Here is a 15,272-nt window from a genome sequence, read left to right as displayed (position 1 = left end):
TAAAAAAGAAATAAGAACTTCCTTCACTAAAAAATTCTTGTAATGCAATAATAAAATTATGATGAGCTTTTATTGCAGCTTTTATATCTAAGTAAAACAGATAAAAATAAATAAAACAGAAAGAGACGGCCCAGGCAAAAATATTCATACTGGAGGAAAATGTGAAACAGAAACTAGTGAAGAGCATGCCTGGATCTCACACCTGTAATCCCAGCACCAGGGTAGGTACAGGTCCAAGGATCCAGAATTCACAGCTAGCCTCAATTATATGAGACCCTGCCTCTGGAAAACTGGGAATGGCTCCAAGATTAGTGTGAGTAAAAGATCTATTATAGGCAGGGCACCGTAAATAATCTTTAACTGCCTTTTTCTCTTTGATTAAATTAATATAATCAAATGTTTTCCTGCTAAACTTATAATTTTTTCTAGGACCTTTTCTGCTTATTCTCACCCATGGTTCTCCCTCCTTTCCTTGGGATCACATATATCAATGAAGAAAATGTTTCTCAGATCTCACGGCCATGGCAATACTGCTGACTGATCCCAGTGCATCTAAAAACGTTCTTTAAGACAGCTAGTGCCCATTCATCACAACTAGACAAAGAGAAGTCTGCTTACAATCAAAAGTATTTAATATTCCATCAACAATTCCTTGTGTCTCATGACTGCTTTCTACTCAGGGATTCGGGCTGATGAAAACAGGGCAGCACATCACTGGGTACTAACCATGCATAGGATCCATGTAAATTCTGGAGACATTGTGTTCTACTGGCAAGAGGAAATTCAGATATAGGCTAATTTATATAATGTAAACTAAGGTCATACATATACTACCCATAATTTTTTGAGGTTAACTGATCTTGGAATTGAAAGCAACTTTAAGACTTAATGTCCAAGCCATGTGATCTTGAGCAAGTCAAGAAACTTCTGCCTCAGTAATGGTTCCTATAAAATAAAAAGTTACTAAACAAAGTCATCCATGTTTTATAATTATTTTCTACAAAATTACTCAATTTTCCAACCATGGTAAGAAACTTTATCATGGATACCTTTGTATTACTGTTCAATAAATCTTGATTCATCCTATGTGAGATAAATTCGCCTAAAGTAAGGCTATCCTACTTGAATCAAAGCATTACAAGACTTTTTCAAAAACCTAACATTTCAGCCTAACAAATAAGTAAAATATAATGTCACCTCCCTAAAGAATACCTATTTTAAAATGTGGTCTTATCTGTCAGATTATGCATAGCAATATTATACAGAACTATTAGTGCATGCAGATAGATACCTTATGAATGAATTTCAAAAATGCATCGAGCACTTGAGAAGTTAAGCCCTCTCAGAAGAAATACTTAAGAATATGCAAATACCCTCAACCGAATCAAGTTGAACAGATGTGACTATCCCTAACAATACAAGTGTTCTTTCCCTGGTCGCTACTGTCAATCAAAGGATAAGATTAAGGTCCAAGGTTCTGACAATGTGCAAAATGAAAAAGTACAGTTGGAGAATATCAATTTATTACACTGATATGAACAATAATCTCTTATTGTACCTTTAGAATAGCTAACAACTTCTACATATAATACAGAATGTAAAGCCCCAGGTTGAAAAGCATGACATACAAACTGTCACTTTATTACTTTCAATGCTTGTTCTGTTTCACAAAAGCATGACATTGATCCCTAATATAACAATTTAATTTTGTGATAAAATAAACTATGAAATTAACATAGCTTAGAAATTCTATAATTCTAAAAAGCTATATGTGAAGATACTGTTTTTAAGCTATAGAGTTTTTAATGATTGATATTCTATCAATGTCACTGTTTTATTTTTAAAGCAAATGTTATATGGAAAGGCTTCTCTACTGAGGTATTTGGCAGTGAGTGGCTCTGAGCAATAGGAAATACAGTATACTACGTTCTAAACACATTCTGTCACAACACTTAAGCAAAACTCTTGAATACTGTTCAATAAAACAAAAACTAAAAGAGCTTATACAAAATAAATGAAGAGAGACCTGGATCTCACTTTTTCACACCCTACAACTGGGTCGAGGGGGCTGCTGGTTCCCAGTCAGTCACAGGCCACCATCTCCTCCCTTAACTCTATTCCTTTTCTCTTCCTGGCTTGTGTCCCTCCCCCCCAGTTAGGTCATCATGACCTAAAGATCTGAAATCACATTTTCAGATCCCTAAGGAAGTTCACATAAAATGATCACTGAGTTTTCAGTTTCGCTTTCATAACTTTTCTCAATTTATTGAAGGCTGATATATTGCCATTTCTAACAAATGCAACTTATAGTTGAAATGAGAATGTGGCAGGATGACTTATTTATGTAACTAAGTTTCAGTCTCACTTTCTCTATTGACACATCTTCCTAACGAGTGAACAAGAACAAGCATGGCGCAGAACCACTTGCACTGCTATTGACTGCTTCCTCTGAACAGCCTCCTAGGGAACAAGTCCCCACTGCCTTTTAAAGTTGAATCCCTGTACATCTTATGATTGAGCAGTTCTCGTCTTAGAAATTAAGTCCTAGAAAAATCTTCATGACAAAGATGACAGGTTAGAAGCCATCTGTGTATGTTACATGGCTGATGAGAAGAGTCAGAAAGAAAACAAGAATAAACTATTTCAAAGACAGACAGAAGGGCAGAATATCACAAACTGCAATAGGAAAGAAAAACCAAAAAAACAGAAAGGTGATGCCTTGGAAAGAAGGGAGTACCGTGTGGCTTTGCTGCAGGCTGAGAGGAAACAGGAGGCCCATCCCAAAGTTGTCTGTGTTCTTTTCTCAGAGAGATGCTGGTATTGAGCTTAGAGAAACAGTCAGTGACTTAAAGATGATGGACACAAGCAATTAAAGAAAGCAGCTCAGGACATAACCAAGTCTGCAACACAGCTGAGAAAGCAAGAAAACAATTTTGGAGGGAAAGACAGAAGATGATTAAAAACACTGGAAATGAACAAATTAAAATGAAAACACAGTCCAGAGCATCACCAGTAGACCTGTCCAAGCAAGAGAAAAAAAAGGGGGGGGAGGGGAATCAAAATGGACAAGATCAGGAAATACTGTCAGATATTAATACTGAAAAATATGAGCATGACTCTAGGACAGAACTAAAGAACAAACCCAACAATCTGTGGAGTAGAAGAGAGTAGAGATAAAAACTGAAAGCATAGAAAAATTATTCAAAAAAATTACAGCAGAAAAAATAAGGAAAATAAATGGACAGACAGACACAAGGCATTTAAACCTCCACAGACAGGAACAGAGATCTTTCCATTACGTGTTATATTTAAGATACCAAAACCCTGAAGCCAAAAGGAGAGACAATACTAGAACCTGTAAGAGAAAAACACCAACTCACATCACAGTGACACCACACCTCCAAGAGAAGTTCTCAGAGCTGGGAAAGGATGGGGCGGCATATTTAAAAACCCCCAAAGCCAAGGGTTGTCCATCCACTAAGACGATTATACAAAATTAACCTTTAAAATTGACAGAGAAAGCTATTCCAAAGAAACACCAACTAAAGAAAGTCATGCTCACCAAACTAGCACTGCAGAAACTACTTAAAGGAATCCTAAGCACAGAGGAGGGAGAAAGTTTCCATCACACAGCAAGAGGGAAGAATGAACTCATGAGGGGAGTGGATGGAAAAGATGAACTAGAAAACACAATCTTGTCTAACTCATAAAATCAGCAAATCTTCTCACCTGAATAGAGGAGAGAGAGAAAAACAAAACAAAAATAGTCTAACCAGCTAGGAAAAGAGCCAACAAAATTACAGGAATCTGCAAATCAAGAATAAATTTCAATGGAAGTAGCCTTAACTCTAGAATTAAAAGACACACCAGCTGATTCTATTAAACACAACAACAAAAAGATTCTACTATTTGTTGTCCCCAAGAAGCATGCTTCATTGACAAAGACACATAAAGTATGAAAAAATAAAATCAATGTACTTAAAGCAAAGAACGCCAAAACTAAACCAGCACAGATATTCTGTGCTACATAATAAAGTAGACATCCTGCCTGATATGATAAAAGAGACCTGGCACACTAATCAAGAGAACAACCTGCCATTAGGGTATGGCCACTCGAAATATATATGTACCAAATACTGGAGCTCTCATGTCTTAAGACAGACACAGGTGAAAGGGGACAGACAGATTGATACAGTAACTGTGGGTAACTCCAGTATTCTACTTTTGGTTTTGGTAGGTCATGCAGATTCACAAAACAAGTTTCAGGAGCTAAATCCAAGGTCCTGAGTTTGATTCTCAGAACTGTAACAAAAAACTGAACATGTATCCCTCCCAGTGCAGGGGATACAGAGACAAGAGGACCCCTGGGGTTCGCTGGCCACCCAGCCTAACTAAACTGATGAGTTCCAAGTTCATTAAGAGGCTTTGTCTTGAAAGATAGGTAGACATTAATTGAAGAAGACACTTGATATTAACCTCTGGCACACACACATACATGTACCACACAAAACCAACAAATTTCAGAGTTAATATAGACCACACAATAAATATATTGATCAGACACCTACAGAATAATTATCTAATGAGAGGTGTATTTCTCTAAAATATATCATGTTTAGGCCACAAAACAAGTCTTTGTATCTTACCACAGTAGAATCAATAGCAAAAGAAACCACAGAAACTATATAAATAATGGGAAATGTAATACTCAATTTTGAATGAATAGTAAGACCAAAAAAAAAAAAAAAAAAAAAAGAAAGAAAGCAGGGAAGAATTTCTAAAATTCCTATAACCAAATGAAGAGCACAGCTTACTGGCACCTTTGGACTATATATTGCAGCTATGAGCACTTACAATTAAAAAGTGTGAGTGATCCAAAATAAATAACCTGCCAACACATCTCATGGTCTTAGAAAAACAAGTCAAACCCAACAGTAGTAGATGTAAAAAAAAAAAAAAAAAAGAAAGAGAAAATGATGCAGGAATTATTAAAATTAAACTAAAGGTAAAAGAATGTTTTAAAGTTATAAATCATATACATTAAAGCATAAAACGTAACAACTCAATAAATTAAAAAAAATAAATTTCACTTACCACCTAACTTAAGAAACACCTGTCCAGCTTAAAGGCTGCATATCCCTTCTCAAATTATAATCCTCCCATTGTTTCCTCCAGTAGCAACCAGTAAACCAGTTAAAAAAAAAAAGTTGCACTCTCTTTTCCAAAGCTATTGCTGACTATGTATACACCCTAAAGCACATTTTGCTGATGAACAGACTATAAAATGTGGTATATAAGTACAAGGTAATGCCCATGGGAGATAAAAAATGGCATCTGATCCTTTGGATCTAGAGTTATAAATGGTTGGGAGCCACCCAACAGGAGCTGGGAAACAAAAGCAGGTCCTCAGGAAAGACCTCTCGCCTGCCAGGGCCCTCTGGAGCCCTGCCTTTGCTGAAGATTTTACGACATTGTGCTGAATCTTGGCCCACCTCCACAATGTATAATGCTCACCACTGTCTGCTTCCAGAACGTTCTCATCATCTCCAACAGCACGCTGTACTTACTAAACCAGCTCCAACTGTGGCTCCTCCCGGCATCTAACAGCTTATATTCTACTCTCTGTCTCTATATTGTATCTTTTCCTGTACCTCACTTAGCATAATGTTCAAATTCTTTGGAAAATCCAATTATGGTTTTTATTGAAACTGTATTAAACCTATGGATCAATGTTGGTAAGTTGATATCCTCACAATCCTGTTTCATTACTCTAAAATAAGGTATTACTCTCTACATACTTATTCAACTCTTTAAAGTTTCAATGTTCTATCATTTTACACAGGGATTGGTACTTTCTGTTGTTAGTATAAATCATGCACTCTTTAACACCTGTGAATGAACAATTTCTTGCATTCAGAAAGGCAATGAAATTTGCGGCTAGGTGTTACATCTATGAAATCTTTATAATACTCTTTATTAATGACATAGAATATATTTCCTTTGGGTTTCTATTTTATCCTAAATTCTTAAAACCTAGTTATATATTTCATTTTTCCAAACTATAATTTTTTCTTGATGATCTCTAGAACCCTCAGGGTGCCATTCTTGATTATGTAAATTAAGAGGCCATTCCTGCATTATTCTGGTACATGAAGGGGGCATTCACGCATCTCTCTCAATCTTGAAAAGGAGAGCTTTGGCCTTTAATCTAGAGCATGTTTACTGTACACCTCCCCTTTGTAAATACGGCCTCTGTAAAATGAAGTTTCCTTTGGGTTACTAGCTTGCTTTGGGGTTTTAATTTTGTTCACAGAGATGAGCACCATAAAAATGGTGAAAGCTTCTGTCCTGCACAGTAACTATTTAATAATCCTTTCCATGTTCATCTCTGTATGTTTAGTCATGATCAACATTCATCTGTACCATTTCTCTTTATTCCTGAACAATTCGTGCTAGAAGCTATGTCATTAACCTTCCCATATTAACAAGTCTTCGCAGCTCTGCTGAGCCTAGTGAACAATCATCTTCTATCTCATTGCTTTCTACTCATTTTTCACATTTTCATCTTACTTCTTTGTTCTAGCCTAATACTTAGAAACAGTGATCACGGGAGTGGTCACGGAACTTTGTTTATTGCCTTGCTTATTCTTTGACTATTGGTGTTTATTGTCTTGCTTGTTCCTGGACTATTTGCATCTATTGTATTGCTAGATCCTCAACCTAGAACTGACCTTAATACTTGCATGTAATTAAAATGGTATAAAAGCAAAAAGGAGGAGGAATGAAATGGGGGTTTCTAGGGAGGAGAAATGGGAAAAGGGGATGACACCTGAAATGTAAATAAATAAAATATCCAATTAAAAATAAAATAAACAACAAATATGAAAATTTCAAAAAGAGGAAAAAAATAAAAGATTTGCTTTGATGTTAAAAAAAAAAAAACATTTTCATCTTACTTCCTTTGTGCTTATTCTATCTAAACTCCCGAATTTTGATCAGTTTTTACTTTGCCTATATTGTATTTAAACTGTGTTTCTCGGGGCAAGGTAGATAACTCTGTTGGTAAAGATTTCAAGCTGGAAGACCCAAGAGCAACCCCAGAACACATATACATAAGCCGAAGCAAAAGCAGTCAGGTCCCTGGACCTGCTGGTCAGCCAGTCCAGTTAACTGGCAAGTAAGAAACAGGACAGTAAGAAACCTTGTTTCAAAACCCTGAGCCTATACTCACACATGCATGTACACACACACACACACACACACACACACACACACACACAAATAGTTATCTAAGTACTGCTTCAACTCTCTCTCACAATTTTATCTGAAATATTTTTGGTCATTCTGGTTAAATATATTCTAACTTTTGTCTCTGGTTCATTGACTCAGAAGATGTACAGAAACTTTTCTAATCTATATGGGTTCTACTTATTTTTTAAAAACTGATTACTATTTAATTGTACCACATCACAGATGGTGGTTTAATTATAATCCTTCAAAATGTATCCAGTCAATTTTATGGGCAAATCTGCGATCACTTTACACATGTGTTCCATAGTTCCTTACACAGTACCTAACAAGTATTCCTATGTAGCTGTTCATCTACAGCAGATCGCTTTTATGTAAACTCACGTGGAGCACCCAATTGTTTATATCCTATGTGCTAAGGACAACTAAAACAACAGACATGCTCGAATGTGAGGTCTGGGATATTTTCTAGCACGCACAGACAGACCAACCAGCAAACAAGTGAGAGACTGGAAAGCTGCTCAGGAGGCAGGCAAACTTCCAGTGGACTCTGTGAAGAGCACTTCCAATGAGCCACACGTCTTCCTGAGCACATACAAGCTCTCAAGCAGGTTCTGGCCATTTGTCTACAATTAATCTATGCAACTTTGAACCAGTCTTGCTGCCCTTGCCTTTATTTACAGTTATTTCCAACATACGACATTTAAAGTCACATCCCAGCCCTCATTTACCCAAGTGTCACACCCAGCGCAGCGCACCTTAGGAAGACCAGCAAGCCCTACACAGTCAGGGCCGTGACTCTGCTCTTGGACTCTGTTTCCTACAGTGTTACTCTCTTTTCTCTCTCTCCCTTCGCCCCCTGATTTTCTCGGCTCCACTACCTTGGCCTCATGGTTGCTGCTCCCCTTAGCAGGAGTGTCCCGAATGTATCATGTAGCTTGTTCTCCCTTGCCTTTAATTAGATCTTCTCTCAAATCTGCTTCCCTGGACCCAGCCCTTTTCTGAGTGCCATACACAAAATTTCAGCTACTCTCTGAGTCGACATATCTTCTCTCTATTTTCTCTCCTTCACTTTCCTTTCCAAACATGCAAAATTTCCTTACACATTCTCTCTACCCTGTTCAATGACAGAAGCCATTTTTGTGTATCTGTTGATTACTGTATTCTAGTTCAAGAACCACAGCTCAATGAATATCTCCTGAGTGAACAAATGGATTGTAATCTTACAACTTCTTATTACAAACATTTTGAATTAATTTTACATTATTATTTTCTTCTGTTTAAGATTTTATTTCACATACCTGTAAGGTACCTACTGTTCACAAAGGCATTCCTCTTCTTAAAAGAGGAAGAGGGATATATGGTTCCCTACAGTAGAGTAGCTCGAAGTTTGTAACCTACTAGCAGTTGTATAGCTAGGCAGAGGTTTGTTCAAGCCAGATAGGTCAGCAATGGTAGGAGGAGGAGACATAAGATAAACAGGATAAGATAGGGGTGGATCCCTGTACCGACTCACATTGGTGGGGTCAAAGTGCAACAGTTATCAACACCCTGTCCTCCCCCACCCCCTACCTCCCACCACCCCCCATCCCTGGAGCACTCTGCAGAAAACAGATGCTACCAACACGGACCGGGAAGCAGAGCACTCTGCAGAAAACAACAGAGCACTCTGCAGAAAACAGATGCTACCAACACGGACCGGGAAGCCAGGAGTTAGGAGGGAAGTGAAAATGCTCTCAAACCAGGAGCTTGCTATGGGCTTCTGCCCTCTGTTTGACATTTAACCTCCTCTTATTTTAGGACTATCTCTTGTGAACAGCATATTGATAGAAAAATTAACCTAATCTATTCACCGATGCTTTTTCTGGAGAGATTAGATCAATAGTTTGTAAGGGATTTTGTCTCAAGACTACATGATTCAAGAACTCTAAAAAAAAGATACTCCTGTGTGGGTTACATCTATCAGTATTTATTTTAATACAAATAAAAACTGTGAAAATAACAATATTCTATTTTTAATTGTCTAGTACACTTAGGATATTGTCAAATCACAGGACTGATGTATATATGAATCCTGAGACTGGGGCAGCATGAATAAGACCTGCACAGGTTCAAGTCACACAGGCTCCCAGCACTGACAGCGTGGAATAGACACAGGGTCCTAACCCTAGCCATGAAGCTATCTGCAGCAGACATTCATCAGCAGGGAGAGCATCAGGCTTCTCTAAGGAAGTGTCCTTGAGTATATCAACTGCACTCCAGGGCAGGCCCCACGCCCAGGAGTAGAAATACCAGGGGGTGGTTTGTGTGTGTGTGTGTGTGTGTGTGTGTGTGTGTGTGTGTGTGTGTGTGTGTGTGAGAGAGAGAGAGAGAGAGAGAGAGAGAGAGAGAGAGCACTATTTTTATACTGTCACCTACTCTATCAGAAAAACCCTTAAGCATTGAGAAATGATATAACTAAAAGTGACAGGTAAAAAGTTTTTAAAACTCTAATTTTCACTGAAAGTTTGAGTTTTATCAGAGACAAAATAAAATTTTAGTTACTTACCTGCAAGTATTAAGTTCAATTTGTTCATTAAAATAAATTGCTAAGCTTGGATAATCACAATGTATCTATTAGTAGTTTCTTTCACAGTTACGTTTCAGGAAACGAATAGTGTTTTAGGGCTTCCTCACAGCCCAAGTTCTCCTTGTTGTGTCTCTGTGATGAGGCGCGGATGCTCCATGCAGACATCTTACTTTGTCGTGTGGCATATTACCGCTGTGCTGAAACTTAATCCTTACTCTGATTCTGGAATCTCAGCTTTATTCAATAAGGCTAGAGTTCCATCTTATGGAATATTCTGTACCTTTCCTGAGTCTCTATACAGAGGTAAAAGCAGTCCGCCTCAGCTCATGTAGACAGACCCTCTATGTGACCACCATGAGAAGCAGCTCTTCTAGGCCACCTGTTTCCATTATTAGTGTCCACTTATGTTTTAGAGTCTATAAAGTCATTTCAGAACTAGTTTTAAAATTTTTTTTGTCATATTATTCCTGTTTTTAGCTATTTTCCAAGATCTCAAAGTGCCTCCCTCTAACTTACATTGTACTTCTGACAAAAGCAAAATACTTTGATTAAGTTTTCTATAACCAGAACTAAGAGTTTTGATAACTAGCCATCATAATAAAGTTTACTTGTCCACAGTTACGCTCACAACTCCTGGAGGTTGTTGGGTGTCTCCTCTCTGACCCGCAGCTGGATCATCAGCACTATGGCAGGATGCCCTTGTTCTGTCCTTTGACAATTAAGCCTTGACGTCACCATAAGGGTAAGTCAGTACCTAAAACATCCACCCTTCTAGAGTCTCCCTGACTAATACTTGAGTCTATTTTTGCCCCTGTTCTCAAGAACTATTAAGTTCTAAGTACTACTGAACCAGGGCGCCGAGAAATGAAATGACAGGCAACTAGAATTCTGAAGAACATTTTAAGAAGATAACTAAATTAATGCTGTTTTTATTTAAAATTCTGAGTTAGATAACCTTGCCCTCTGACTCCTGAGTACATGAGTTATCTCACAATGTAAAGAATGAACACTCAATTACCTGAATAAACACTCTCAACTACTTGTTAGAAAACCAAAATTGTCAAAGGAGACAATGTAGAAACTGAAAACATGAGAGCAGTTTCTTATTCCAACCTGCCACTCCAATACAGGAACAGCTTACAGTGTGCCTATTTATTAAATAGACAACTGTTTGGTACTTGGGATTCATACCTAAAAACTCAAGTTGCTGTTCTTTCTAAAACAAAATTATTTGGTATCTCGCAATATCACGACAAGAAAATGCCATATTTTCAAAGTTAGTATTATGTGTCTGGCGTCCTTTTGTTTAGCTCTGTGATGACATTCTAAGCTTTATGCTGAAATGATAAAGTTAATCTAGATGGGCAACAGTTCTGACTTTAAAACTGTGACGCTGGTCTCTCAAACTGTCACAGCACAGCGTTTCTCAGGCCATGCTGACCTCTGCTTCACTAGCAGACCAAGATGAAGCACTACAGAATTTAATTTGGAATTCATGGAGCAATTAAATGCTAAAGCAGACATGCTACAGGGAGCTCTCTCAACCACAAAGACTTAATTAGAAACCATATCAGCTAAAATAACCAACTTAGATGCTCCGGTGGAAGAGACATTAGTAGCAAAGTATCAACAGGAAAAATCAACATAAAAAAAAAAAACCTCTTGATGAGACATATACTCATAAACACTTATTTAGAAAACTACACTGATTTTAAAATCAAATCTAGCTTTCCTCTAAAAACATGTCTAAATAAAAACCCTCCACCTCTCAAAGGGAAACTCTAGGTATTCATAAAATACCAGTCAAAGTATTTAGTCAGAGTCTAAACAGGCTGTCCATGTTTGGAAAAGGAGGCGGCCCTGGTGTCCAGTCTACTACAGAAGTGCTCCTGCAGTGTCTGACTGCAGGCCTCCTCCCCTGTGATACTAATGAAAACAGCCAGGATCCCCATGTACAACCGGTTGTATGCACTTGTTTAACCTTATGAAAGTAAATTAGCAGGTTTTAAAAGACTTCATTAGATGTAGGAAGAGAGAACTATAATCACCTCAAGTTTACAGAAAGAAGAGTTCTTGAGGATTTTACGGCCAGAACCGAAAAGCATATGCTGATACTGACTTCTAGGTCTCTATAACAGAACTGTCTCTAAGCTCCACGTCATGTTTCATAAATACAACACAGTCCACTAGAGCTCATCTTCATCCCTTAAGTGACTTCTTCCCATGGCTCTTCATCTCACTGAATCAGTCTCTTGATCTCAGGACTCACAAAACTAAATGGCTCTAACCACTAACACTCTCTAGAATTTGGATTCTTCTGTCTCCTCCCCTCCCACTGGATCCACACCTCAGCATCTGGACTTATCTTCCCTCCTCTAGTTTCATACATATCTGTGTCTCATCTTCTGAAGTCTACGAGAGAAATCATGCTTTCTTATATACCTTTTGATTGTATAATTCACTATAGAAAACTGTAAATATACAAAGTACAAAAAGGAAACACTCAAACTTTATTACCTAAGTAAAACCATAGTTGTTTTGATATATTTTCCTCTAGTTTTTATAGGTACTATTGTAAAAATCCTATTATTATAATTTAACATTCTAACTTAAAAAGCCTATGTCTAGATGATACATTATTCTGTATAAAATGGCTACATCATAAATTTTATAGCTTTCTTATTATTTTACATAAAGTTACTTCCAATTTGTTACTCAAAACTAAGGCTGTGCTGAACACTTTTATAACCAAAATATTTGGGGACTCTCTTTTTTTTTTAGAGCAGATTTTAAAACTGAGATTTTAAAAAATTTATTTATGTTCGATGTATAGGTGTTTTGACTGTATGTATGTCCATTGTACCACATGTGTCCCTGGTGCCTGTGGAGGCCACAGGAGGATGTCAGATGCCCTAGATTTGAAATTACAGACAGTTATGAGTAACTATGTGGGTGTTAGGAATCAAACCTGGATCCTCTGGAAGAATAGTTAGTGTTCTTAACTACAAAGCCATCTCTCCAGGCCCAGAAGAAAATTATTATTGTGGTTGTTGTTATTATTAGAGGGCTGAGGAGATGGCTCAGTGGGTAAAGCACTTGATGCACAAGTATAAAGATTACATGTGGATTCTCAGACTCACATAAATTTGGGCATAGTGGTAAGCATCTGTGGTGATTTGAATAAGAATGTCCCCCAAAGCCCTATAGATTTCAATGTTTGGTCATAGGGAGTGGTGTTACTTGACATGGATTAGAAGGTGTGGCCTTGTTGGAGGAAGTATGTCACTGGGAGTGGGTTTTGGAGTTCAAATGCTCTAGGCAAGTCCAAAATTCATCTCTCCCCCCTTCACACCCTCTCTGCTGCCTGCCAGTCTGGAAGAGTTAGAAGAATTCTAGGCATTCAGTTCGTCTGGCGTGTGCTGGGAGAAGGGAGACATAGCTGGACTGATGCTGGAGGAAGTCCTCTAAGCTCCACGTGTGTGTGTGCCTGTGCGTGTGTGTGTGTGTGTGTGTGTGTGCGTGTGCGTGTGCGTGTGCGCGCGCACACACACTTAATCTGCTGTAAGAAGGCATTTATCTGATATCTGTGACTTTTGAATTCACTCTTATGCTCCATCCAAATTTCCACTTTTGTGCCTTTTTGCCCCTTACCTTGTTTGGGTCATTTGTGGTAAGAGTTTTAGAGTGCTTTAAGTTTCCACTTGCTATGTTGTTGCTAAGATATTTAGTATTTTCTTGGTTTGGCCTTCATAATTTCTAAACATGCTTTTTCTTATTGAAGAACTAATCAGACTTCTAGTCTGGTTCAACATGTAAAGAACTTCAAAATCACCACTCTGTCTTCATAAACGTGAAAAGCTGAACAAATAAGCCAAAAAGTATCATCTTAGATACATTCAAAAAGCTAAGTTATAGGGCAAACTAATGCCCACAAAATTGTGCAGCTAGACAAGCAGATAAAAGGCCTGTAACAACGAAGCACAAACCTCCTTGGAAATCAGAGTTAAGACAGGAAAATCCAGCTGTAATTGAGGAATTGCTAGAGGCTAGGTATGGTCAAATCTGCAAATTAAAATGCCAGAAGGGCCCATTTATAAGTAACCATCCAGGTCCTTTTAAATATTACCTTCAAGTGCTAACTATCTGAGAAGATTCACCTTGTGCTAATAAGGGAAGAAAGGAACCACTGCGAAATATATCAGATGGGACCAAGGTCTTATCTCACTTTACCTATAAAAGTTTTATCAGATTCACAGTTTATTTTAACAATATCATCCTCCCTAAGAAGGGGAAAACATTGAAAACCATTTGCCAGGTTCACCACCTAGAGGCATAGGCACACCAACAACCTGAGACTCCACCTCCTCTACCACATCTTAACACCAGTACTCAAGAGGTGCTTACAGCAGTTCCATTTACCCAGTACATCACATCCAGCTACCAAGAAAAAAGACAGTTCACACTAATGAATTATCAGATCAAGAATTACTACCTAAGCTGAGCATGCTAAGAGATATTTGATAAAGTAAATAGCACATAACACAGGATGGGAATTGTGGACAGTCACAGACATTCTACAAAAGAGCCATTACTTGTGGAATAAAAACATTTTTTTGTACCAAAAAATTAAGAATGCATAACTTCTGGATAAGATGCTAGACCTGAAGCTGCCTGTGTATGACTCAGAATAACAGGAGAAGACTCAATGAAGTTTCCAAGGTTACAAGATACACAAAAGATGCAGAGAGAAAGACATGTGACAACCTAAGAGATGCCAAACTACACAGCTCACTGCCTGCCTTCCCAGTGCAGAGGCAGAGGCAGAGGAGGCAGAGGAGGCAGAGGAGGCAGAGGAGGCAGAGGAGGCAGAGGAGGCAGAGGAGGCAGAGGAGGCAGAGGAGGCAGAGGAGGCAGAGGAGGCAGAGGAGGCAGAGGCAGAGGCAGAGGCAGAGGCAGAGGCAGAGGCAGAGGCAGAGGCAGAGGCAGAGGCAGAGGCAGAAATCACCACCAAGAGGGAACTCGGGAGGTCCTGGGGAAAAGACAGGCAAGCCCACCCCTCAAGATAAGCTCACTAGACTCCAAATCAGCTACAGATTTCAGCACAGCAGAAATTCTGGTCAGCACTGGGCAGGACGTCCAGTTTCTCCCTTCTGTCATTTAGCAGGGACTAGGCATCTCCTTGAGAGACCCAGTGTCTGAAAAGGAGCTATCCTGGCAGCCTGAAAACAGGAAACACAATGGGTTGCTGCAGTTCATCTGCTGGGGAAGTTGTGGCAGAAGCGGACCAGGGCGAGTGGAAGCAGGAGGCTCAGCTCAGGGAGCAGAAGAGACTCATCAAGTGAGAATGACCGTGGGGTGAGACAGCCCTAACCCGAAGGGACTGGCACATCAAGCTGCACAGCCATCCCACAGCCATCCTAGCTGCTGGCTCACTGCTACACAGGACAGCTCTAAG

The 15,272-nt window shown here is 38.7% G+C and overlaps 1 protein-coding gene across 11 annotated transcripts in view; it reads right to left on the bottom strand.

Annotated features, from left to right (window-relative positions):
- Ehbp1 (EH domain binding protein 1) overlaps positions 1 to 15,272 on the bottom strand; it is a 280,423-nt gene that overhangs the window by 170,614 nt on the left and 94,537 nt on the right. The gene's annotated exons all lie outside the window — the stretch shown is intronic.

The sequence above is a fragment of the Arvicanthis niloticus genome, chromosome 7 (assembly GCF_011762505.2).
Source record: "Arvicanthis niloticus isolate mArvNil1 chromosome 7, mArvNil1.pat.X, whole genome shotgun sequence".
NCBI classification, from domain to species: Eukaryota; Metazoa; Chordata; class Mammalia; order Rodentia; family Muridae; genus Arvicanthis; species Arvicanthis niloticus.
Note: the sequence above shows the minus strand (reverse complement) of the source record. Positions and strands in the feature narration are given on the sequence as shown.